This window comes from Lontra canadensis, unplaced genomic scaffold, assembly GCF_010015895.1.
Source record: "Lontra canadensis isolate GAN:19392208 unplaced genomic scaffold, GSC_riverotter_1.0 scaffold22, whole genome shotgun sequence".
Lineage (NCBI taxonomy): Eukaryota > Metazoa > Chordata > Mammalia > Carnivora > Mustelidae > Lontra > Lontra canadensis.
In genome coordinates, this window is record NW_022631016.1 from 16066763 (window position 1) to 16093970 (window position 27208).

The 27208-nt window shown below is 36.4% G+C and overlaps 1 protein-coding gene across 1 annotated transcript in view; it reads right to left on the reverse strand.

The window, feature by feature from the left end:
• Nucleotides 1-25347, reverse strand: part of CDH18 (cadherin 18) — a 970896-nt gene extending 945549 nt beyond the window's left edge. The window contains exon 1 of the mRNA XM_032861903.1: nt 25091-25347. The gene's annotated coding sequence lies outside the window, so the exon portion shown is untranslated. The remainder of the gene's footprint in view (nt 1-25090) is intronic.
• Between the last annotated feature and the right edge of the window lie 1861 nt (nt 25348-27208).

The following is a 27208-nucleotide window of genomic DNA, read 5'->3' on the forward strand; positions in this document are numbered from 1 at the left end:
TTTCCTTCCTCACTGCCTCCCTGCCTCTATATTCTAGCTCGGCCAGGGAAGAAATTGGTCTAATTACTCTAACTTCAGGTTGTAATTGCCGTCTATATTTTCTGCCAAAAGTCCCTGTCTTGTTTCCACTCATTGTTAATGAAAACAGAAAGAGACATTTGCCCTGTGTGGCTCACTGGCTTTCTCTAACGTTCTGTCTCTAACCTGGAATTTCCCTGCTTTGCCGATCATGTTAACAGACATCGCAGGGTTACAGGGTTTCTTCTTCAGAATCTTAGTCCTTGCAAACAGGTGACCACACGGTGACAGCCAAAGATGTTATCTTAAATCAAATTTCCAGTTGTTTTTATTTATATTTTTTAAAGGGGCAAAACATATGTAAAGTCTATGAAAAGTGGAATTGAATAGGATTTCTTCAAAATATCCTATTTTGAAGAGTTTCCACAAAACATCTGATGAGGCTAAGTATCTTTTTCAAAGATCTGCCAGGAAAATATGAAAAAGATACAATTACAAACATATACCATCCATACCCACCTACCCAACCACACAGAAGGAAGGAAGGAAGGACAAAAAGTAAAAACTCCCCTCTAAATACAATCTGTTTACTTTTTTTCTTTTCTGACTGTTATTTTATTCTCAGGACTTAAAAATACTAAAATACTACTACTAATAGTAATAAATTGATAATCTCGAATATCAGGATTTGAAATATTCCCAAAAAGGCAACATAGATTCCGATTAAAAAGATCAAGAATTTACTAAGGAAATATCTTTCAGCAAGATGATCATCTTAGCTTTCTATGTAAGAATTTAGTTAATGTGAAATTTGATTTTATCAAAAAACAACCTTCACCTTAATATTATTTTAGGATTTTTCTGGCCATTAAGATTCTCTTGAAATTTCTCTCTAGGAAAATTGCATTTGTTAATCCACTGTGTCATTTTAAAAATATGTTACTGTCTCTGTAGGAATTTTTAAAACAACTATCTTTATTCTAGGGAAAGATTCCAATTTGTGTGGTGGTTTTGAAAATATTCCTCAAAGTTAATCTAGGCATAGCTCTTTTTTCATTTAAAGGAAAGCTTTATACCATATTAATGTTTATAATTATAGGTGCTATATAGTCTTAACAAAATTCCTATTGTCTGAGTAATTCTTAATTGTGTAGGACTACCGAAGGTACAACAGGATGTTTAGTATTCTTGGGTATTTGTTTTTCACAAGCATAATTAGTGTTTTATTCTTTGAAGAATGGTTCTAAATCATCACACTAAGTCAGGCTGACAGTTTGGCTCCCAAAAATCTTGATCATAAAGCTTATGATACACCCAGTTGGGAACAGCGCCCAGGTTTTCCACGCAAATATCATTTTTCTCTTGTCTCCATAGACTTTTCATTAGCTGCCTTATGCTTTTGCTGTCTTTTCTCAGAGGCCCTCTGCTCTGAGAAGTAGTTGCCTTATCCTCTTTTCTTTTACCCTTGCTAATTTCCTGGGACTTTTTCATGTTTTTCTGGCAGATGTCCACAGGCCATGCCAACCACCAGGCAAAGCCTGGAAGAGAGCTATTTGGTATATGTGCTGCTGAAGTGAGCACAGAAGAGAGCTATTTGGAAGAACAATGGCACCTTGCACTCTCAGCGGTCATTCCCACATGTGGCTCATTAGGGCTGAGCCCATGTGGGCCCTCTGCACAGTACTGCCACTAAATGTTATTAGCATTCTTGTGTCTTTGTGACACAATGAAGATGTCCCACACATTTTCAATCCCTTCATCCCATAAGGTGATGCAGTCTGAGTTTGGAAGCCATTGCAACTATATCCTACATTATTGCTAGACACAGTCCTATTATGAGGGAATAAATCAGAGAAGCATTTCTTTTGATGTTTATAATAATAAAATGTAAAAGTAAAACTATTTTATAAGAGTAAAACTGCCCTACCTCCATTAAGTATCAAGGAACACTTTTGCCAAATGACTTTTATTACCAAGTGTCAGTTCTTTTTGATCTTGAACATGATGGGATTTGCTTATTTGGAACAGAATCATCATTTTTAATAAGTACTTAATGATACCTTGTGTAAGGGTTTCAAGTCCTAATGAGTATATTTGAATGTGTATTCCTCAACATATTGTTGTTTCCAAATCTTGTTATTCTCATGATCTTTACCATCGTAGAATTCTCTTTTTCTCCATTTCTCCCCCTCTCTTCTATACTACATAGGACAATTCAAAACCATTTTTATTATTTATTTGGAATATATCAGTGTCTCTTTTCATTCATCCTGACAACCTTTTCATTTAATTTCTTCTTGTTTTTTCTCTCCTTTCATTTTCTTTTTTTTTTTTTTAAGTTTTTATTTATGTATTTGACAGAAAGAGAGAGAGAGAGAGAGGGGACACAAGCAAGGGGAGTTGCAGGCAGAGGGAGAAGGAGAAGCAGGCTCCCTGTGGAGAAAGGGGTCTAATACTAGGCTGGCTCTTAGAACCCTGGGATCATGACCTGAGCCAAAGGCAGATGCTTAACTAACTGAGCCAGCCAGGTGCCCTCTCTCATTTAGTTTGTCAAATCTCTTCAGTCATCACGATACACTACCTGGCTTATCAATGACTTTTGAACTAATAAACAACAACAACAACAAAAACAGGACCAATGGCTAACAATTGTTTGATATGTATCATAAGCTTTTTCTAGAATTACGTAATTTAATTCTGAGAACATACTGTGAAGATGAACATGCCCTCTGTTATAGATGAAGAATCATGGTAAAACAAAAACAAAAACAAACAAACAAACAAACAAAAAAAAAAAAACACTTTGACCAAGTTCTTAGGAAGGTGGACCACAGATTAAATGTCCCAGGTAGTAGCAGGCTACTCACTGCAGGAAGTAATTCCCTAGGTGAACAAAGTTAACTCTTCTGTTTTTTGGAAAACTTATTAATTTCATTGGGATCTCAAGTTGAGTATTTCATAGGACTGAACTCTATTTCCCATTTACACTAAACTGGTAAGTAACTTATATTAAGTAACAGGGAAAGTAGGGATCAGAACATAGCGACCCATTCATTTCTATACCAGTTATCTTCCTTAGAGACATCTGGATCAGTAGTTATTCTTTAGTCTTTTACTGTTGATTGAGTGACTGAGTGGTTAGTAAAGCTGTTGTTCTCATTCATACAATCATAATTTCAACAAATACTTCTCAGTGCCTACTACAGACTAGCTACTGTGCTAATAAAAATATGGCCAGATATTTGGATCCTACAGACTTTCAACTCTTTAAGAATCTTGCTCTACCAAGTAATTCTCATTTTTTCCATATATTTTCTACCAGTTTTCTCTCCTAGATCAGAGTTTAACAAAATGTTTCTATGCAGTGCTAAATAATAAGTATTTTAGAGTATATGGGTCAAACTGTCTCTGTTATAACTAATCAATTATGTTGCTGAAGCCCAAACATGTGGCTGAGTTCCAATAAAGTTTTATTTAGGAAAACAGGCCATAGGCCAGATTTTACTCAAGGTCTATAACTTGCCAATCCATGGTCTATACACTTCCTTTCAGCGTATAAACACACTCAAGCCTTTCCCTTATTATAAATCTAATCTTTGTAAAGCTTAACCTACTATATTAGTTTACTCTATTATTCTTTATCTTCAATATTTATCAATAAAACCGTCAGACTGCCTCTCACTAGTTCCTTACCCCTTATTCAATTTTATAGTCCATGAAATCTTGTTTTTGCCTTTTCTTGCCTATACAATGCCCCCTTGCCATGGTTAAACCTAATAGGTATGTTATAGCTATTACCGTATACTTTAGTTGCCCATAACATGCAAAATTTTGAGTGACGTTTCTCATGTTGCACACTGAATTTTCAAAAGATAGCAAGTTTCTTCCATTCTATACACTCTTCCAGAATCTTGCCATTTCCCCATCAAGAGGTAGAATCTTCACGTCACTCTTCACTTGAATCCCTATGAGCTTGCAACCAATAAATTCTGTGGAAGTGACACTGGGTAATTTCTATGGTTAGGTCTTAAAAGACAATATATGCAGCTTATTAGCTGGAACTCTTGAACTAGAACTCTATGTGACCATGTAAGCAACCTCACTGTCCTGAAGATGTCTTGTAGAAATGAAGCCCAAACTGCTCATGTGAATGTATCCCATGGAGAAACTTTGGGACTAAATGGAGAGAGAGACAGATACAAGGACACTGTCCTGATGCTGCGCTCCATCCACCATATGACTCCAACGACATCTGAGATCTTCAGCCAGAATCACCCAGCCTAGCCCTTCCCGAATCCACGACACACAGAAGTCTAAACACAGTGGTATGACAGGTGCTGTTTTAAGTCCTCACACTTGGACTGGTTTGCTACAAAGCAATAAATAATTGGGACCCTCCTTCAAATTCTTGTCTTTCTTGACTTCTAGGCGTTGATTACTTTTAATTTCCTTTTGCTTTCCTAACACTCTTTCATAGTCTATATTAACTTTACTCTTCTTAAACACTCGGATTTTCCATTGTGCTCCGCTCTGTGATTCTACCCCTCAGCTAATACCAGCCAACCGCAGGGTTTCATCCAGTATACGTAAATGATGGTCACTCCCACATCTCTCCTGAGGTTTCATGTTAAGTTTTGCAAGTTCTACTGAACTCACATGTACATCTCCCCACATATCTCAGACTCCTAATTCTCCAGATCAAAGCTATCATCCCACTGCTTTTTGACCTGTCCCTACCTTCTTTATATGCAATGTTTATGCATCCTCCTACCATTTATCCATTTTCTAAGCCAGAAGGAATCATCTTACCTCTTTTGTTTCCTTTACTTCCTCATTACAACCTGTCACTTTGCGTTTTTCTAAATGTTTTCCCTACTTTTAGTCACTCTCTACATCACTAACAGAATATCGTATCTCAAAGGAAAATCTGATCCTCTCACTGTCTCAGGGGAAAGCAAAAAAAAAAGTATTTTAAGAACGAAGAAACTCACATAGTCCTGCTGTCACAAACTGCAGGCTAAAATGTATAACCACCCATCAAAGTGTTAAGATCTAAAAAAAACTTTACATTTAATTAGTCACTCTCTGCTGAAAACACAGATGGTTCAGAGTTGAGGGCTGTGCTCTGTAGTCTACACCAGATCCTAAAGGTCATAGGGGTTACTCATTTTGAAAAGCTCAAATTCTAGATACTCCATTCCCTGTCAAATGGTCACTTCTCTTTTTGTTGAAGACTCTAACACAAAACACTTTTCCCAAACAAGCCCATTTCTCTTACTGCTCTACCGTCATGTGCTCATTCCTATATGCTCTGGCGTTACCTTTTACACAGCCCCGGCATAAGATTCACGCGCAGTACATAAGTCATCACGGGTATACGTTATCTTTTCCTTCCACTAGACTTTGGCCTCCTTGAACACATCAGTGCATCTTTTGTTCCATTTCATCTATTTTGTCCTTTGGAGACTCATTTAGAGCCTAAAATTTAGAAGGTAAGTAGTTTTGAGTAATAATTATCAATGAAGGATTAATACATGTTTGCATAATTTTTAAGATATTTTGTCAACAAGTATCTCCTTTAAAATAGATGGAGATTATGTGTCTCTTAAATGGAATGATTTCTGGAAATTGGAGACATTTTCTGGCAACTAGATATTCTTATTTGGGAATATCAGGAGGATATATTATCTTATAATTTAAAAAGGGGTTATCATTAGCAATGTACCTTAGAGCTAAGAAAAGCAATTATTGAAAGGGGGAAAAAAAGCGTATTTCTTTGAAGCTTTAAAGGATAAGAATACTCATTAGAACTCTTAAATTAAATGGGAGAATGTCAAAAAAAGTCTATTTTAGGAAACTACTGTCATGTATGTTCATATTCCTGATAGTAATAGGCACAAAATAAAGACGGGCCATTATCAGTTGCATGAGAAATATTTTACTGTTCCTTTGCTTTATATATAATTAGAACAATCTTATAGAGAATGTTAAAAATAATACAAACCAGAGTTTGGAAGTGGAGAAATCCAAAACAATTAATTGGATCAAGAGAATGAAGAACAAAATCTGAGAGTAGAGAAAATAAGAATGAGAATTTTTGCATCATGATAGTTATATAAAAACACTGTAGGAGAGATATACATTAGCAGCAACACATGTGAGGAAAACAGAATTCATTGTCAATAAATTCAATAATTGCTTTATAGCTGTAAGAGATGAGTATACGTCTTCATTAACAAAAGTATTGTATTTTAAATCAAGGAGATGCTCTGTCCTTCACTAATAAGACTAAATCTGGACAACTATATTCAGTCCTGCCACCATATTTTAGTGACACCATATAGAAAAATATTTAAAGGGGAGGGAGTAGGATGGTGAAGGTTTACATGGACACAGTTCAAACAAATGAGGAAATCACATGTGGGAATATTAGACATTTGCTGTGTGGTCCAAGGGGAAACTCTAAGGCCAAGTAAGGGAAATTACAGAGACACAGAATCTGGCTTGATACAGATAATATTGTAACAATCAGATATGTTTTTTGGTTTGATTTTTTAGAAAGAGAGAGAGATAAGGAAGGAGCAGAGGAGGGGAAGAGGAAGGATCTCAAGCACTCTCCATGTCCAGTGCAGAGCCTGATGCATGGCTCCAACCCATCACCCAGAGATCACGACCTGAGTTGAAATCAAAAGTCAAACACTTAACAGACTGAGCCACCCGGGTACCTCTAACAATCAGATATGTTTTATTCCAAAAACCTTAGCTTTTCAATGAAAAGGAAGAATGAACACTCAGTGGAAGCTCTGACACATTTACAATTCAACTTGGGGCTAAGAGGGGGAAAATCTATAGATATGGATATAAAAATGTGTAAAATACAAGTGCCTCCTAAGGAGGGTGTATCTCGTTTTAAAGATGGCTTTGGGCCATCTGAAGGCCTTTGTGGGTTGGCCGGGAGCTTGAGACTAAGAACGAGAAAGTAAAGAATAGCTCCAGACTGCAAAGTGAAAAGAACCTGGCATTGTTAGAAATGATTTAGAAAGTAAGGAGTGAGTTAGAGAAATTATAAAGAGTTAAGAACACCTCTGAGCTGCCATGAAACCAGGTACTAAACGGAATGAAGGCACCGCAGTAAAACCTCTAGTGGTTTATTATTGAAAACAATAATTTGTTGCTTAGCTTGTAGTGTCCCTAGAATGTACTCCCCCCTTCTATCTTTCCTCAAGTTAAACCCTATTATCCACACAAAATGACTTAAGGGTGTTGTTACATTTTAATTTTATTTGTGGAAATCCGGGAAGGAACTGTGTAGTTCCCAAGAAGAGATAAAGATGAGGTCCAGAACCATGCAATTCAGAAAGAAAGAAAGACTTGATGGCCAGAGACATTGTTCATACACTGGAAGGAACTATATGTGGACATAGAGCTTTTCCAAGCATGCACAAAGCTTGTAGAGGACTCTGGGTCTCTCACTGCTTGAAACTGTGGAAAATGGACTGATTTCAAATAAGCCCAACTTTGACAGGAAACAGCAAACCCCAGCTGACATCAGATTTATATATAGCCAATCTTTTCTGCCTGTTACATCCCTATCGACCACATTAGCCCTAAATGAGCTCTTTCCCTTCTGAACTCAATTCACTTAGCATGTATCATGCACTACTTTGGGTTGCACTGCACTGTCTTGGAAACTCATTTAATTAGGACAGTGTTATCTGCATTTACATGCGCTTAGACCATGCCTCCGAAAACACTTATGAACTGCTAAAGGGCAAGATCCGCCTTAAAAAAACATTTTAACTCTTCACGACACCTACCTCGTGCTTGTCCAGAGAGGCCCCAAACAAATACTGGTTGAGTTGATAAATCTCTGTAAGCTAGAAACACTGTGGGAAGATTCACATAATACCCACAGAAAGACCCCAACAATCCACCTTCCTAGTTCTCAGAAGTTACTCACCATTGTGCCTACATGAACAATTATCTGAAGACATAAATTTAAAAAGAATTGTGATTGTATTAACATGTAGAATTTTCATGCAGAAAAACTATGTAATTCTGGTGATAATTCTCTCTATTCGAATTTAGATATTCTATATTCTATATATTGTATTATATATAGATATTCTATATTCGAACTGGTAGAAATCAGTTTATCATAGCTGGATACCACCACCCTCCCCAGGATTAAAATGAGGATGAAGTTAGACCACACACGTAAGCGGTTAGCATGGTGTCATAGTCTCTAGACTCCATACATGTTAACTCGTGTTATTCAATAATGTGTGTCATTTTCATGATTAAAACATAAATATAACAAGTTCTTATTTAATTCATACATCACTTTGGAATCTCATATGGAATATTACCTCGCAATCACTCTAACAGTTAAAAAAAAGCTTCGGAACCTAAAAATTTCAGAACATACGTGTTAATTTTATGAAAGCTAGAATCTAAATAAATGGCATGTTGTGATTGTTCATAATGCAGTCATTCAAAACATGGACTTTAACTCCCAAGAGGTCTATATTCAAGCTTTTAATTAGCTAACCTACAAGCTTTACAACTTTGAGAACATTATTTAAACTTTTTTAACTCAGCTTTCCACTAATGTGAGGTAATACATTATCTGCTTCACAGCTTCTTGTGTGGGTTAAATGAGATAATATGTGTAAAACATGTGGCTCATGGCATTTAGTGTGTATTCCAAAAAGAGATGTTGTTATGATCTAATCGCAATAATAATGAATAAGTCTATTTTATAGTAATTTTAAACATCGGATTTTCTTAGTTCACTCTTGTAGGAAACTACCACATAGAAATGTGAAGGATATTCAAGGTAATATTGAATTCAAACCTGGTAATTTAAATACCAAGAAACCAGTGTCTCAGTATTTACAAGGTCAAAGGATAAAGGTTTTCTGCATAGTTTGATATCTAGCCACTAACATCCCTAATAAAGGAAGGAAGCATTTAAAAGTTTGTTGTATGCTTTCTCCAAAGGTGGTAAAATTAATTAGGGAGATGTGCAGTCTGCTGATTCATTTGATTATATATTACTACCCAAAGTGCAAAATTTCCCTGCTGGGTCTGTTGCCTAAAGGAATTTTGGTTGATTCATCACCTCTTTCACTCAGAGGGTTGATCATTGTAAATGACTTTATTGACCCGTGGCTTGGTTCAGCATCATATGCTCCAGTGAACCAAGCCATAAACAGCTGCTAAGTGCAGGTGAGAAGTCGTCATGGAAAATTCAAGGACTGAATCAGCGTTCTCTCTGCCATCAGGCTCCTGTGTTATCACAGATTCCTAAATTTCTTGTGTGACAGGTATGATTTTTAAAGAGACTTGCACTAAAAGAATGCAGTTTCCTACAGATGTTCATGACTTTCAGATAGTTAGAGAGACAATCTAGTTTCAGAATTTGTATTCCAAACTCCTGGATCCATAGCCATAGTTATTCCACATTTATAATGGTTTATTAAGTGTCAATGGAAAATCTCAAGCCAAATATAATTTGATAAAATAACATATAATATTTAATGTTTGAAATAATTTAGGAATCATTTGATGACTTTAAACATGCAAAAATAAACCAAATATCCATTAAAAGAGTCAAAAGTAATCCAATGGTAAAGAGAACCCAGAGTAAGACTGAGCTTACATCAGCTCTCCTTGCATTACGGAGTCTTAACAGATCTCCCTGTTAGATACCACCTGATTTTCAGGACAACTCTTGGATTTAGAGCTGATTTTAAAAATAATAATAATAATAATAATAATCTGTCTTCTTCATTAGACTAAGTTTGAGATTGATTAGAAATTAAGTTTTATTGCCAAAGGCACACAGCAGATGTTCGTCAAGTACGTTAATTAATTAAAGAATTCTAAAATTATATTCAATATCAAGAGAATGAGAAAACAAGTCACAGCTTGAGAGAAAATATTTACAAAAGAAATATTTGATCAGGGAACACTCATCTAAAAATATACAAAGAACTCTTAAAACTCAAGAATTAAAAAACAACCTGATTTAAAAATGAGCCAAAGACTTGAGCAGACATCACACCAAATAAGGTATACAGATGGCAAATAAGCATATGAAAGATGTTCCATATCGTATGTCATTAGAATAGTGCAAATTAAAACAACGAGATTGAAAGGCCAAAATCCAGGGCACTGAAAATACCAAATGCTGGTGAGGATGTAGAGTAAAAGCAATTCTCATTTATTACTGGTAAAATGTAGCATGGTACAGCCAGTTTGAAGACCATTTGTAGATTTCTTACAAAACTAAATTACTCTCACCATATGATACAGCAAACAAGTTGAAAATGGATGTTTGCATATAAACCTCACATGGATGGTTATAGCAGTTTTATTCATAATTGCCAAAACTTCAGTACAACTTAAGATGTCCTTCAGTAAGTGGACAAATATTGGCATACCCCCCAAAAAACGGAATATTAGTCAACTGTAACAGAAATGAACTACGAAGCCATGAAAAGAAATGAAGGAATCCTAAATGCATCTTATTAACTGAAAAAAGCCCATTTGAAAAGGGACTTACAGAACGATTCCAACTATAGGACATTCTTGAAAAGGCAAAACTATGGAGACAACAAAAAGCTTAGTGGCTGCTAAGGGTTGAGGCAAAGGATGAATGAGTAGGTGGAACAATGAAGATTTAAAAAGAAAAAAAAAAAGGGGTGCCTGGGTGGCTCAGTGGGTTAAAGCCTCTGCCTTCGGCTCAGGTCATGATCCCAGGGTCCTGGGATCAAGCCCCAAAGCCCCGCATCCGGCTTTCTGCTCAGCGGGGAGCCTGCTTCCTACTCTCTCCGCCTGCCTCTCTGCCTACTTGTGATCTCTGTCTGTCAAATAAATAAATAAAATCTTTTTTTAAAAAAAAGAAAAAAAAAGTAGTAGAAAAAGATGATTTCTTTAATCTAAATAATTTTAGGTTTGTAATTTAGAAAAGTTATATATATAGCTCACTTATTCATTCTTACCTTGTAATATCTTCATTATTAATTTATTTGTTATCAAAAAAGCCCAACTTTTTCTCAAAAATTCAAAACTAAATGACATCCTATATTTTTTGTTTGAAAATATGAAACCTATGATATTATGCTAAGACCTGCATTGCAAGTCTCAAACTGATGCAATGTTTACAATACTCAAAGATTTTCTGATAAATTTAGAAAATGTTAATTATAAAATTTACAGGCAAAAGACAGTCTTATAAAAACTAGAGAGCTATAATAGCAAAAAAAAAAAAATAAAATAAAGAAGGTGACCTACTTTGAGAACTAACAAATCCAAAGGGTAAAGGAATTTGGTGAGAATTGATTTTTTCCTCGTAATAGTTAATATATGTAATAAACTCCTGAAAGGAGAAAGAAAAATTACTATCAAGAGTTTTAAAATTGCTTGGGGACAAGGAGCTAGAGTTTATTGTCATACACAAAGGAATACTAGATATTATTTTTCACTATTATCTAAGGAATCTCCTTAGAATGAAAGTGGTGAATATTTGAGGAAACACTTTAGAACAGTCTTATATGCTTCAGTTGTTAAGCAAAATATGAAACAGGATTATTAATAAAATTTTATTATATATTATGTAAATATAATATATTTTTATTAATTAATTTTATTAATATAATAATTTTCTAATAATATGAAATATATAAAGGCTTGGTTACCAAAAATTAATTCAAGTCAGAATACTTATTTAAAAATAGAAAACATGAGTAGTGCCTAATAAAAATTAGGTGTGTATCACAGAATAACTAATTTTGTTTAATACTTCTCCATCTTTAATGTGCCTAATAGTCACTTGGGGATTTTGTGAAAAATGAAGATACTAATTCGGCTAACGTTGGTTTACCTCTATCATTTCTAATAAGCTCCTAATTAGTATCAATTCTACTCTTAGAAGTCTTTCTACAATGCATGGGAATTCAAACTCCAGAGTGGCAAGAAGGTCTGACTTCACACCGAGCTGATTATTAGTATAGTACTTTTTAGCAGGAGAGCAAAGATGCATGTGACTTTGCAACAAGTGATAGCCTTATTTTCCAACTACTATACAGCTGACAAATAGTGGGCAGGGTACAGTGGGGAAAAGCATAGTGGTGTCAACAGAAGTGTTTTTTCATGTTAAGTTTGTAAGAGTGCAGATATGAAGGTGTCATCTAAACAGAGTCTAACGGTTAGAAGTTCAACTATCCGAGACAGACAACATTTTGTTTGTTTGAGGAACACTTTGGAATACCCTTTCAATCATTAATAGAACAGATATGTTCTTTTGTACTTACTGTTTTCACATATATAGGTCTCGAGGGTCTCTTTAATTTTCCTCCATTTAATTATTGACAGGAAGTTCACCTTTTTTAAATAAGTGAAATAAAATGAGTAAACTACTTGAACACTAGTGAATAATTTTTTTAATAGGTGGTTTTATTTTTTTTTTTTTAAGATTTTATTTAATCATTTGACAGAGAGAGAGAGATCACAAGTAGGCAGAGAGGCAGGCAGAGGGTGGGGGGAAGCAAGCTCCCTCCCAAGCAGAGAGCCCAATGCGGGGCTCGATCCCAGGACCCTGAGATCATGACCTGAGCAGAAGGCAGAGGCTTAACCCATGAGCCACCCAGGCGCCCCATGAATATTTTTTGTAATGAGAGTTCATTGGATTTGAAAACATTTTGCTGCTGTAGTTCAGATACCCCATCACCAGCCTAAGGTGGACAGCTGGTTGTGACGGATCTAAAGTGTGCGTAGCATGCGTAAAATACCAACTGGTATGTTGAGTAGTTCTGTTGCTTTAGGCAACTCATTCATTTATATTAGACCTAATACAGTAGCAGTCCCAACAGAGCTCCATAGACTCCTGTTATTAGCCAAAGCAAAATGGAACTCGAATCAAACTCAGGCTGAAATTTAAAATGAGCAAAGCTGGGAGAGAAACTTGTATCCAGTACATGTTTTCCACATTCTGCAATAAAAGACAGGACCCAGAGAACACGCATTCTACTATTATTAACACTGAAGAGAGCTATTTGTATCTTTTAGGCAAACAGATCATATTACCCCATCAATTAAAAACACGTAGACTAAAAAAAAAAAAAAAAAAAAAAAAAACCACGTAGACTTATCCATAAAATTCATATTCATGAGGTTAATACATAATATACTTTGGTAATCTATTTGCCTGTCCAATTCTCCAGAGCCAATAGCCCTTGTGTCCTCATGATAACCCTACATCCCAGCCATGCCAGGCTAAGTCTACTTTCCCTAACTCTCTGTGATTATTTAGAATATCCTCCCTCTCCCCACAATTCTTTCAAGCATTCTTCTCACCATTTTAGAGACAACACAAACATCAGGCTCTCTGGGATCCTTTTCAGAGTGAGCAAAGAAAAAAGTAACTTATTTCTTCTGTACTGTCTCTCTTATTTTGCAAAGCGTCTTATTTTACTTATTTAGTTATATATTTATTTCTTAGCAATTATTATATGTTGTATTATGGTTGCCATTTTGGAAGGGAAAAAATTCTCCCAAACTTTCACTTAACTCTTCTTCTCCCAATGATAGAGGGAGCATGAGTGGGGGTGGGGGAGGGAAAGAGAGACTCTTTAAGCAGGCTCTACACTCAGGACAGAGCCCTGTGCAGGGGTCTAACTCAGGACCCTGAGATCATGACCTGAGCCAATGTCAAGAGTTGGTTGTTTAACCAACTGTGTCACCCAGATGCCCCTATCTTCTCTTTAAGGGTCAACAATCTGATGCAAGGATGTTGCCATTATCCATTATTGTGATGTTAAGTATGCTTTATGGAATTAGAGAAAGAACTACAGTGTTGGGTGACAACCAAGTTCACTGTGATTCACATATAGGTCAAAATTTCCTGCATCACCTGACCATAATAATCTCCCACTTTGGTAGGTCACCACATATTTTGGATCACAGAAATTATCACTTCAGTGCCAGAGTGTAATTTTTCATGGATTTATATTTTCTTCTCCTCCCTGTACGGTTACCCTAGTAAGTGACCTTCAATTTCTTTGAAGAAGGCATGAAGAAAACGTACAACATATAATTTATAAAGTGTGGCTGATCCCTATTAATCGAGTGGTTCCAGATACGTGAACTGGCCATGTCTAAAGAACCATGACTCTCCATTGAGCAAACTCCAGTCATGTTCCTGATCACAGACATAAAACAAAACGTGTTGTTGTTGTGAATATTGAGTAAAATTTCAGTAGTAACAGCATGACCAACTGGGTAGTAAAAAAGACCCTTGCCAAGTTAAAACATACCAATTAGTAATTTGTTCCTATGGATTAATTATAATTTTAGCATTTTAGCCGTGGTGTTTATCTACTTGATTTCAATTACTCTGAAATCTCTCTATTGGATATACTGATACAGATCCAGATGACAAATGAAGAATCAATGGTGACACCCCCCACCCTGATGTTTGATCTGCTGTGGACAGCACCATACAATGTTTCAGGTGGTACTTGAAATGTCTGGTATCCTCACCTCCTATTGATATTTCAATGTCTTCATGAAGACAGTATCTTTGAGTCCTCTAGGTGGGAGTGAGGTAGAAGAGAGTAGGGAGAGCATCTGCATATAATAAATTTGCTCCAACATTCCTATCTCTCCAAGTCTTTGCATTCTCTCTCCTAGGTTATGATAAATAAGTTATGGCATTTCAACTTCCTTGGATGTAGGTCACTGTTGGGTATACATTTTAGTAAACCAACCAACTAAACTCTTTGTGCTACTTCTGGATGTGAATCAAACTTACTATACCTAGGATCCCTGTTAGGTACACCCATAATAATAAATTTAGCCCAATCCATTATATTTTGTCATTCTCTATCTAATTCTCTTAGAATATGTCACTTCACCTACTCCCTGGCTTTTTACTGATATCAACAAATCTCGCAACTATTTTGAAGTATGAGTTACCTCCTCTTAGGTCAGATTTTTCATGTATTCTTCTCAAGTATACTGAACTCTAGAAGAGCTCTGACTCTTATTATGGGTCAGGAGATAATAAGGGAGGACAGTGAGTCTTGAGGAAAATGACAACCTTTGCAGGGAAAATCCCTCCAGTGAAGTATTATGGGATCATCAAGCAAAAGAAGGCTAATCTTCTCAAAAGAAGGAAGACTCCTTCGGCTAATGAGAAAGGATTTCAAGTTTCTCAGCTTTATCCAAACCCATTCAGATACCCTTTGGAGCTTTCTGATTTTCTTGCAATGATTCGATCTAACAATTTAAACACAGGCTTGTATATGTGTTTTATTCCTTTGTTCATCTATAAGCTCTCAAGAGAGGTTAAAACAATTATTCCATCTAATAGTCTTGTAATCACTATTACGAACAAATCGTGAAGGACAGTTACAACTTCTGGAGCTTTACCTCAGAAGACCCTTTGTCACAGGGAAACGTGATTAGTTATTGGCTAATTGGGAAGCCACCACAGTTTATATAGATAACTAATATCCCATTTGCCGTTAGCTAACAGTTTAGCATTGTACTCAAGCTCAGGGACGTGATCAAACCAATTCTCAGACCCAATATGGTATCCTACTCCATCCTGTCTGGGTCACCAACTCTTTGTGCATCAACTTCAAGTATCAACCATTTATTAAGTCAGTACTGAATCAGGAGAATAGAAATCACAACAGTTATTTTAACAAAAAGTTGAATACGCTTCTTGGAAAACAGAAAATGCAAGAAGAAAACAATAAAGTAAAAAAGAACTAGTAAATGATGGAAACAGCCACTACCCTTAGGGAGCAGGGAACAGAATTCTTAGGTTTCTTTCAGATTCAAATAAAGCCTCTATAAAAAGTGACAGAGCAAACCTCTAATTTACACTCTTTGTGTGGAAATATTCCTCCTAGGTCTTTTTTTTTTTTTTTTTCCTTAAACAAAGGACTTTGAAATGTTTTCTTTTCTCAAGGACAGCTACTACTTTTTAAGGTTGCAAGAACCTTAAAGAGGGAGAATGTGCCCCCTGGTGGCCAGAAAAGGACACTTGATGTGGCAAGTTCTGGGGGTACGAGAAGCAGATGGAAACTAGAAGCAATTGTTAGTTGAACCAACTGGGGCTGGTGAGGTGAAAAGCGCTGTGAGGTAATGCTGACAATAGCAGCAAGCAGAAGAAAGAGAAAGATCTTTGCCATCCTCCTGTCTTCCATCTCCCGCTAGCCCATTCTTCTTGGCTGGAATCAAATAGGAAGCAAGCTGGAAAGGAAGAAACACTGTTTCAAGAGTCTCTGCCCCACATTAGAGGATGGAGGGGCCATTTTGGAAGTTAAAAAAAAACAAAAACAAAAAACTCCCAAGTGTTTAATTGATGACAATGGTTTTATTTCTTGCCTCCCAGATGGGAAACCCCTAATCTATTCTTAATACATTACTGTAGCCGCTCAGACAGAATAATGTCACACCTATTAGATGCCCAGCAACATTTTTTGAGGAATTCAGTGAATGATAGTAAAAATGTATTTTAGATGTTTTTTGAGGTACTGTACTTTCAGAAGCATTCAACATAAATATCAATTGGGCTGTTGTTTTTATGCCTATGATTATGTAAGTCTCTTTTGTAAGCTTTCTATCGTATGACCTCACTGAAGACTTGGATCACCCTAGAAGATAAATACCACTATTTTCCTTGTTATGGAGAGGATAAAACTCAGGCTTACTGATGTTAAAAACAAACAAAAATTTCTCTGTGGTTCTAGAGTAAGAGAGAAAATATAACGGGTTTTTCTTTTGTTTTGTTTTTAATGTGCTTCAGAGGGAGAAAGACTTGAACTTGAAATTCAACTCACCATTCCCTTTCCCCTTTATCAAATGAATTTCAAAAATTGAGCTTCAGAAATGTATTCTGGAAAACTTCTAGTGATCTCAGTGATAATTTTGCTGCTATCGGTCACAGTGTTCTGTCCTCAGTAGATTTAAGGAACAGTTTATCAAAGAGTATTCTTGGCAATGAATCGTAAAGCTCTCTAGCTCTGGCCAAGAAGTTAAAGTTATATTGATTTATGACAGAAGCATCCGATAACTAGATGGTGGACATGATACCCTATGTACCTCTATCAGCCAACAAACTTTATGAAATAGAATATTAAAAGCACAATAAATTATTAAACAAATATTAAGAAAGGGCATTACAGAATATGTCAATTTATAAGGAATAAATATGCCAACACACATAGTAACTCACAAAGGAGTTAGTGACATAGAAGACAATGACATTGTAAGTGCTTTTCCTATCTGTTCTTTTGCAGGAACTCTAAACATCTTCAGAAACTAGTGGTTTTATTTATGCTTCCTATGCACTTTTATCTGTGCATTGTTTCAAGAAACCTTCCAAAATTTAATTAGCATGTTAGCAAAAAAGAGTCCAATCCTTTGGCTCTCATTTCAATACCTTTCAAATTCAAATCAATGCCCCCAAAGGGAGCATAGACAAATCTCCACCTTGTACTCTCTGTCTTAAAGTGCTTTCTTTTACCAAACACTGTAGATCTTGTTTTCTAAGGCATCTCTTCTTATATACATTGTACAATAACCCTACATATTCATCCATGGTGCTTTCTCTCTGTAAGAGTTGTACACATAGTAGCTTATGTACCATTATACAAGTGCATGGTGTTTGAATGAGCAGTCAGGAAAGCGGATGCAGGATGGTTCTGTGGCATAGATACAAGTTTTACAGGTACCAACCATCGTGTGAGGATTAGATCATAAGACCTTTAGCTAATTGTATGGCTCTCCTTTTAAATGAAAAGAAAATGGGGCAGGAGAAGGAAAAGAAACCAGAGACATGAAAACATCTTCAAAAATCATGTACATATTTTGTACTCATAAGAACATTTAAAAATATTCCTTCAACTAATAGGCATTAATAAGTAGCATGGACATTGCACTATAATGACTGGAAAAATTACAAAGGATATTCTTTCCATTTCCAAATCATTCAGTTCAAATAGAAGGATGTGGTATGGACATAATAAATGTTTAGTTAATAAAGCAAGGTCTTAAGTGATTAACTTTAGAGGAATACCTAAGGATTTGTAGAATGATCAGTAATGTTTGAATTAGCAAAGAAGTCAAGAAAGACCAATCAAAGCAAGATTATCAGAGGCAAATGTTGAGAGCATGTTGGGGCAAAGGGAAAATGCAGCTTAGCTTGAGCTCAGATTAATCAGCAATCATGTTAGAAACCTTGGTCAAGGCCAGATTATAAAGAATCTCAATCTGCCTGAGGATTTTGGATTCATATAAGCAATATGAAGCCAGCTATTTCTACCCACAAGAGAAATATGGTTAGAAAGTAGAATATGAAATTAAATCAATCATTGTGCTTTAAAAATAAAGTTATTGTTGTTATCTGATAATCAACAAATATGGATTGAGTTAATTGCTCTAATTTTATTCATTCATTCCACCAGAGCACTAAATTATGAATAGCAAATACGTGTTACAAGTATGGACTACCTTGCCTCCTCCCCCAACACACACAGACACACACACATCCTGTTCTGCAAGAGGAAAAAAAAAAAAAAAACTGGCAAAGAAAGATTGCCAGTTAATTATGGACATCTTTCCTGAAGATCCACGATGCGCCTTAGAATTATTCCCCATAGAGCAGAAGCAGTTATTGCCAATCAACAGTATTACTGAAAACAACAAAATATACTATACATCTAGTAGAATGACTAAAACCTAGAGCACTGACAATACCAAATTCTGGCAAGGATGTGGAGCAATGGGAACTCATTTATTGCTGGTGATAAAACAAAATGATAGAGCAACTTCTGAGGACAGTTTGACACACTAAACATACTCTTACCATGGGAACAAGCAATCGTGCTCATTGGTATTTCCCTAAGTGAATTAAGAACGTATGTCTACACAAAAAACCTGCATGTGGATATTTGAGGCAGCTTTATCCGTAAATGCCAAACCTTGGAAGCAGTTAAAATGTCTATCAGTAGGTGAATGGATAAATACACTGGTTAATCTATACAGTGAACATTTTTCAGCAATAAAGAAATGAGCTGTCGAGCCCCAAAAAGACATGGAGAAACCACAGGAAACTCCCTGCAAAGTGAAAGAAGCCAGCCTGAAAAGACCACCTTCTGTAGGACTCCAACAACGTGACATCCTTGAAAAGGCAAAACTGTGGAGACAGTTGAAAGATCAGAGGTTCAGAGGGAGGGAAAAAGGGAGGAAGGGGAGAGAAAATCCTAGTCAGGGACAGCACAGGGGAATTTAGAGCAGTGAACCCGTTCTACATGTAACTATGTAGGTGAACAGATGTCATTACACATTTGTCAAAACCCAAAGAATATACAATACAAAGCCTGATACAAATAACACGAAGGTAAACTATGGACTTTAGCTAATAATGATTTGTGAATAATGGCTCCTTCATTATAATGAATGTCCTACACTAAGGCAAAATATTAAATAGGGGAAACTAGCAGGGTAGGGGAGATGGAGGTGAGGGAGTATGTGGGAACTCTACGTTCTTGCTTCTCGTTCATTATACAGTTTGGTTTACTATTGGATCTTCTCCCACTTCCTTTATTTCTGCCAAGCATGGGTGTGAATGGATAACTAGAGATGAGTTGCATTTATATATCTTCTAGACAAGTAGTAACACCCTTATTTCTACCTACACATTATCCACTCCATTATTAATAAAACATATGTACTCATCGAATACATTATTTTCCTTTAGTGTCAGTAATTCTGTGCACAAATCCTCTCACTTACAATTTAGGGAGACTGGAAGTTGGTTAACAACAATGTTTAAGAATTCAGTCACATGACTCAACATTTAATCACAGTGGGCAGAAAATATTGGCAATTAGAAGGGGCCTAATATGGACCAGTCTCAGGTCATACCTCAGCAAATTCTAATGTAAAGTATCTAGAGATAATCATATGTTCTGTATATGTGTATGAACTAGTGGTGGTGGGAGAGATTGAACACAGTGAGGGTCATTTATTAAGGTAGGAAATGGAAAATAGAGAACACATGTCACACAGTCAACATGATTATATTTTCATGTAATTCAAACTCTATAAAAACAATGATATCCATATATACACACACAGGCATTTTCACCCAACCATGCACACACATAATTTCACAAAGATGAATAAGCCCAGTGATTTTGGAGAGTGAGGTTTGGAGAGTGAAGTTTGGAGAGTGGTAATAGCAACACTGATAAGTATAAACAGACTATGTTTTCTTTCTTTTTTTTTTCTAAAGATTTTATTTATTTATTTGACCGACAGAGATCACAAGTAGGCAGAGAGGCAGGCAGAGAGAGAGGAGGAAGCAGGCTCCCCGCTGAGCAGAGAGCCCGATGTGGGGCTCGATCCCAGGGATCATGACCTGAGCCGAAGGCAGAGGCTTTAACCCACTGAGCCACCCAGGCGCCCCAGACTATATTTTCTAATTATCAACTTCATCTATCTCAATCTATTACTTTAAACTCAATAGGATAGAGCTATCTTGTTTCCTTTGGAAATCTGATTATTAGGCCATTGTATCAGTCGTTATTCATACTGATTTGCCTACTTTTCACATTTCGATAGTGTTCTCTCATCCCGTGCGAGATATCGAACCACTAAACTTCAGTGGCATTTCCATTTCTTTACCATTAAGTAGAAAACACAAATATTTATTTAACTTGCATTGTTATATTTATCTCATGAATGAAATTTTGCAACATAAATAATGTACAGCCAATCCATTTTCTTTTATTTATTTTCAGTTTTAGACCTTTCCTCCATCTTTGGTGCTGGCCTACTTTAAGATAAAAGATGACCTCTTTTCAGAAGAAACTTAAAGTCCTTAAAATACCTTTAATACTTATTACATAAAATCAGTAGCCTTAGATTTCCCACTCAAGCCTTACTACCCAGTAATTCATATTCCCGAAAGCTAACCCTGTAAGAAAGAACCGCAGTTAGAGTAGACACCAGCCTGTTCAGAAGGACTTGGAATGATCCCCACACAACTGTGTACATGGTACTAGTCACATTCAAAATTTACTCTTTTCAAGGTATGCACCTTTTCAAACAAAGAATAAAATGCTTACATGCTTACTTCCAAAATGCCAGTAAAAGAAATATCTGTGCCACTGCCATCGTCTCATTTTATTTAAGCAACTATTCTTCTACCCTGCTAAATCAATGAAACATTCAAGAAATGACCAGAATCTCAGGATTCACTGCACAGAATACTTCCCCTTCTCTCACTCCCCAAAAGAAATATCTCTCACAAGTGTGGGACACTTCTCACTCATTCCATGGGGATGGCATCTATGATAAAAATCCCAGACCCACTTAATTGTTTTTGCACGGAGATTTAAGTGTTGACTTATCCCCAAACAAGTCCTGCCATCCGGGGGCATCATTAGCTGCTGTGGGTATGGGAGGAATGTGTTTCCCCTTTAGGACCAAAGTCTGCAGTGCAGTTCAATACGCATGGCTTTCCAAGGGATGCGGGAAACACCCTTTCCCCAGAGTCAGCTGCTTGCAGCACTCTGGGTATATTTATGAAAACTTCATTTAATGTAATAAGGAAAAAAAAATGGAATTTAAAAATACATGTCCTACATGTGTATGGCTAGTGAAGCCATGCTATTATTTTCCATTTTTCCATGTCTATTTTTGTAGAAAACAAGTAATATTCTTTTTGTTGCCTGCTGCTCTCTTCTGCTGAAAGCAAAGTGCTGATGAGCCCAGAGTCACTCATTCTCTCTCAGACATTTGCAGATGAGTGTAAAGGAACTTTCTTCCCTGCAGTTTTTCCGTACTTCAACATTTCTCAGGATACTAGCTGCATAACATATAATCTTTAAATGTGTCTAACACTGGTCCCGTCACTATTTCAAACCCTTGTTATTTTCAAAGATAAAACATTCTATACACAAGAATATTTGAAAGAGAATGAATTCAGAAAACATAGGATAAATTAACTTTCCCATGGACATAAGAAATTCTTATCCATCTGAATGTTTCTGTCTGTGGAAAGTAGGAGAAAGCTACTTCAAGCAGCACTCATGTTCTAAACACAGCAAATATACTTTAAGAAAGCAATGTAATCTCTCTCAGTGGTTTGCTGAATATAACACAGGAAGAAAGAGCCCCCTAATGGTGCAGATACCTATAAGAACAGAAAAGGTTGTACTTTCTTCATTCTTTTTGCTTCACTATGGCTAAAATGAGTAATCAACAAAGATATCTGACAAAGTAAATGGAAGGTTGCATAAAGGGTCAGACGGAGCCTTCCCCAAAATGCAAAGAAAACTGAAAACTGAATTGATTAAGGAAGCTGCTAGATTTCAGACTCAGCCTGACACCTCTATACATGACAACTAGAACACCTGTCTGCCTTGATCATGTTTGCTGAGGAGCACTGATCTGGAATGTAGGAGACATTTTAGTTACATAGTTGCAAGTGTAAAATGTTATTTAAAAAAAGAACTTGTTTTTGTTTCCAATCATGGGATAATGTCCTCTTAAGAAGACTGGGGAATTGGGGCACCTGGGTGGCTCAGTGGGTTAAAGCCTCTGCCTTCGGCTCAGGTCATGATCTCAGGGTCCTGGGATCAAGCCCCACATCGGGCTTTCTGCTTGGCAGGGAGCCTGCTTCTTCCCTCTCTCTCTGCCTGCCTCTCTGTCTACTTGTGATCTCTCTCTCAATCAAATAAATAAATAAAATGTTTTAAAAAAAAAAAAAAAAAAAAAAAGAAAACTGGGGAATTAAATCTCTCACAGGAGTAATTTCAGAATTGGTAAGATAACCAAAAAAAAGAGAAAAAAGAATCAAAGTAACATTTAAGACAAGCTAAGAAGAGTGCTTAAGTGCAAGAGGCACGCAATTCAGAATGATTTTAGAAGTCTTTTTAAAGGAAAAATGTGCCTATTAGTAGAAGAAAAATAAGTATGGATGTTTACATCCACCTATGCTACAATATTAATGGTCTTATAAAAAAACACATAATGCAATTAAAAATCAGTTTTCTTTATGGAGTATATACTTCATTATAACCCACAGATAAGTGCTATAAGGAAACTGGACTGTATAACTAGGTTAGACACTTAAGATTATTGCAACAAAAATTATGGAATTAAAATTACTGTGCTTTAAATTTCAAAATGACCAGATGAGTTAGTTAAACCTTAATTATATCCTTTGAGGAGATATGTCAGATTGTTTACATAAACAATAAAATGGAAGTATTAGAAACACAATTTTGGATAAATTGGATAAAAAGTTAATATTATAATATATGCAAATCAATAATTAATCAAGACTATAATAGGTTTATGACAAAGTCTATGTAGGGATTTGATATAACATTTGTATATGCTATATATATATGTGTGTATATATAAATATATAAACTACACGTACATATAAATATAAATGTATGGTCTATGGTAACTGCCACCTTCCTCAGTCGATAGTTTGGTATTAATTTTTGAAACATAATACTCAAGAAAGATGCATATAATTGTTTTGTCCAATGACTCAATTGAAAGACCAAAATATTTAATATTCTCTAATACACACTTCCATGCTCTTAGACAAGCTGTCCTTTACAAAATGTATAACAATCATTCCTTTCTGATGTGGTAATATAAATGTAAATATATAAGTAGCTATAATATTTATATTATTATGAAGCATTAAAACATTACTCCATATTTAAAAGACAAAATAGAGGTCATGAAAAATTGTGTTCTTCCAATACGTAGTTATATTTAAAATACAAGCAAGGGTTAAACATAGATGCAAATACAGGCATTCAGCGTATGTAATATTCCTAACTTCAGCTACGTTGGCTCTCAAGAGTACTGGCAATCTTGTTATTATCTGAAACACTGAGCAACATATTACAAAGTTTTGCCGACCTATCACAGCTGGCAGTTTGATCTTTGATTAGTGACTCAGGGAACTTCACTCAAAAACACAATCAGAGCAGCTCAGGATAGAATCCCTCTCTTCATTGACCCAAAAGCAAATAAATTGACATCAAAAATGCCATAGACTATATTAGTTCCAGTAAGGTTGAAATTAATCATTCTCATCAGATATCACAATGCTTCTTCAGCAGTTGACCTGTAAACCTAAGGTCAGTCAACTACATCAGTACTGCATTGCCCCAGCCTGTGATTCCTATGCCATCCAATCATTTCCCTCAAAAAAAAAAAAAAAAAAAAAAAAATCCAGTTCCCAGCAGAGACCTTAATATGTGCAAAGTTTCTATATGTTCATAAATACTCTACCAGCATACACCATCACTGAACTGATACTTAAAATATTAATTGATAGGATTGACTGCAGCTCTAGCTATGGACTCCGGAATGGCTAAACATACCCAGAGTCGTATTTCTTTGCATTAGCTCAGTACGTTCTTAAGACCAAATGCTAGCCATCAATAACTTAGCTGTAATAAGATGGCAATCTAATGTCACATCATTTAAGAGACATCATGTTTATGTTGAAGATTTAAGGCTGCAAAGGACAGATACAGAAAAAAAAAAAATAACAGCTGCCAATCACTGAAAACCTTGTAGCTTCTATGTCTGCATGAAATTGAATACTACACAGTTTAACACTGTACTCGTCTTTTTGTGATATGCTATTATTTCCCAAAGTTGTTTCACAGCTAAGAACAACGTACATAAACATATTTTAAGGCTGTCACCAAAAATGCTCTTTTGAGTGTGGACTTTGCTTTTTTTTTTTCCCCCCATACAGAGTATATCTGCTATAAAAACTTATAATCTAGTGATCTTATAAATAAAACTTATATGTACCTGGAGATAAAATAGCAAATATATTCATATAAAAATGTATCAACACGTTTTTAAATCCACACGCCTATGCATTGCATTGACTTTAATACATCCCTGAAAACTCAGTTTTTAAAGCCTGCAAAGCTAGGACATATTTTACTGTGAATGACTAAAAAGGAATCCGGAGATAAAATTTTAATTTCCTTACCTGAAGCACGTAACTGTTTCTGTTCCTTTCTGGAACGAAGAGGGGCTGGAAAGGGGGCTTGATTTTTTTGTTTTCTTTTCAAAATCCTCTTTAATGATGCAGGAGTGAGAGGAACTGTTCCAAGGTGAAGTCTTTTATTTCTTGCTGGGGCTCGGAGCTGACAGCCTCTTGCAAAAGAAAAGGCATCTCAGTAAGTTGACTGAGAAAGCGGGGGAAGCAAGCTGATCCGCACCAGCAGCCACATAGTAACGCTTTGGAACGTGCACCGCCTCCTCCCCCCGCACCTTGTGTTCCTCGCTCTCCCCCTCTCGCTCCTTTTCACCCTGACGCTCGCTCGGCTCTGAGTCCGGCTCCTGCTGCTGCCGCTGTGTCATCAATCTAGCCTGTCTGAAGCTAATAGTCCTCTATTTAACCAGCCAATCAATAGCAAGGATTCCGCGGCTCGTCCCAAGAGTCTTTTCCAAGAGTGGTACAAACAATAAGAGTTTTGCCAGCAGTTTAGGAAGTATTTTTCATTATTTTATCTCCCTTAGCGATAGGGTTTGAGAGGGCAGAGGCTCAAAGCAAGTTTAGCGTTATTGCCGATTTTAGCATTTTTTTAAATGTACACCTTTTTATCCTGCTTATAGTAATTTAGAATTACCCACCTCTGTTCATCATCATTTACAAACTACTACAGAGAGGCGTTCTGATAAAATCTTCCTAATTTAAACATGTAAGAAAAAACTCTGGAGAAAAATTGCATACACTGACCCCTCCCCACCCCACCCCAGGAACAACAATGCTTTCATGAGCCTGTATAGATTGGAGCATTAAAGAAAATTCCCTTACATTGTTTGCTGTTAAAATGTATTCATTTTATTCTAGAAAAAAAAAAAAAAAAGATCTATACTTTTGTTTCTCATAAGAGGGGTGGCATTTGTAGATATTTTTGAACTAGAGCCTGAGTCAGACTTGTGTATGTTTTTCAGTTTCAAAACATAAACCTAGAAAAGGATCCCTCTTGATGGATCAAATCGAGCTTTTCACACCTGATTCATCCCTTCAAGGTTAAGGAGATTTTCTTCTTAAAGTGACATGTTCACTGCTCCACTGCTGTAACTGACCACAATAAAACAGCACAAAGCACGGAACAGCAGCAGACTGGTTTTTCATTTCCCACATGCTTCTAAGGGGAAAAAAAGGCAGGAGTGGGGGGGCGCATTTGGAGTCAACTTAGTGTTGGCTTGCAGACTGGCCCCTGAACGCGGAAGGCAAGGAGAGACGAAAGAAAAGAGGCAGACCCCTCCAGATTGGCAGGTGGCAGGTTTGATAAGCAAGGGGACTTACAGACCAAGCTTGTCTTCAGCAGTCACAAGGCAAACAGACCTCCGCACGCACCCACTAGCCTCTTAAAAGTTTATTGAGACTTTAACTGAGTTCAGTTATGTATAGCATTCACTTGCTCTCAACAGCCCATCACTCTCTCAAGGCCACATCCTTGAAAGCAGCTCCTGCTGTGGAAATAAGGGGCAGAACTCCCGTTTTAAGGACAGGGGTTTCCCATTGCCCGGGGGCACCTTGTGGGTTGAACTGAGGTCATGTCCTCTCCATGACCTCTTCCAGCACTCAGCCACACCCTAGAAATGGAGTCTGTCTTAATTTCTAACTTGGAGAGGGTTACTTATGTCTATTTCACAGTGCTTGGTCAACCACCCTTTTAGTTACTTTTTCTTTGTAATAATACATTACTGCACTCATTAAAGTAAATTGTAGAGGAATGCTTAACTGTGCCTAGTTCCCAGTTGGAATTAAATTCCAGGCAGTAGTTGTAGTTCCAACCTTCAACATCATAGAATACAAATAAAAACAAATAATGTGTGCTACAGTGTCTTGTAAATGAAGACCAGAAAGGCCAAATGGTATGTATGATCATGGAGTTACCCTCAATTAAAGTCCAAATTATAAAGTGTTGTAACACTTATTAGAGGTGAAGTTCCTTGATTTAATTGACTCAGTTCAGCAAATATTTATTGAGCAACTCTGTATCAGACCTTGTACTCTCAATAATAGAAAAGTAATTAAGTGAAGGAGGGAGCAATCTTCTTTGTGTTCTTAGTATTTTCAGCAGTAACTGTA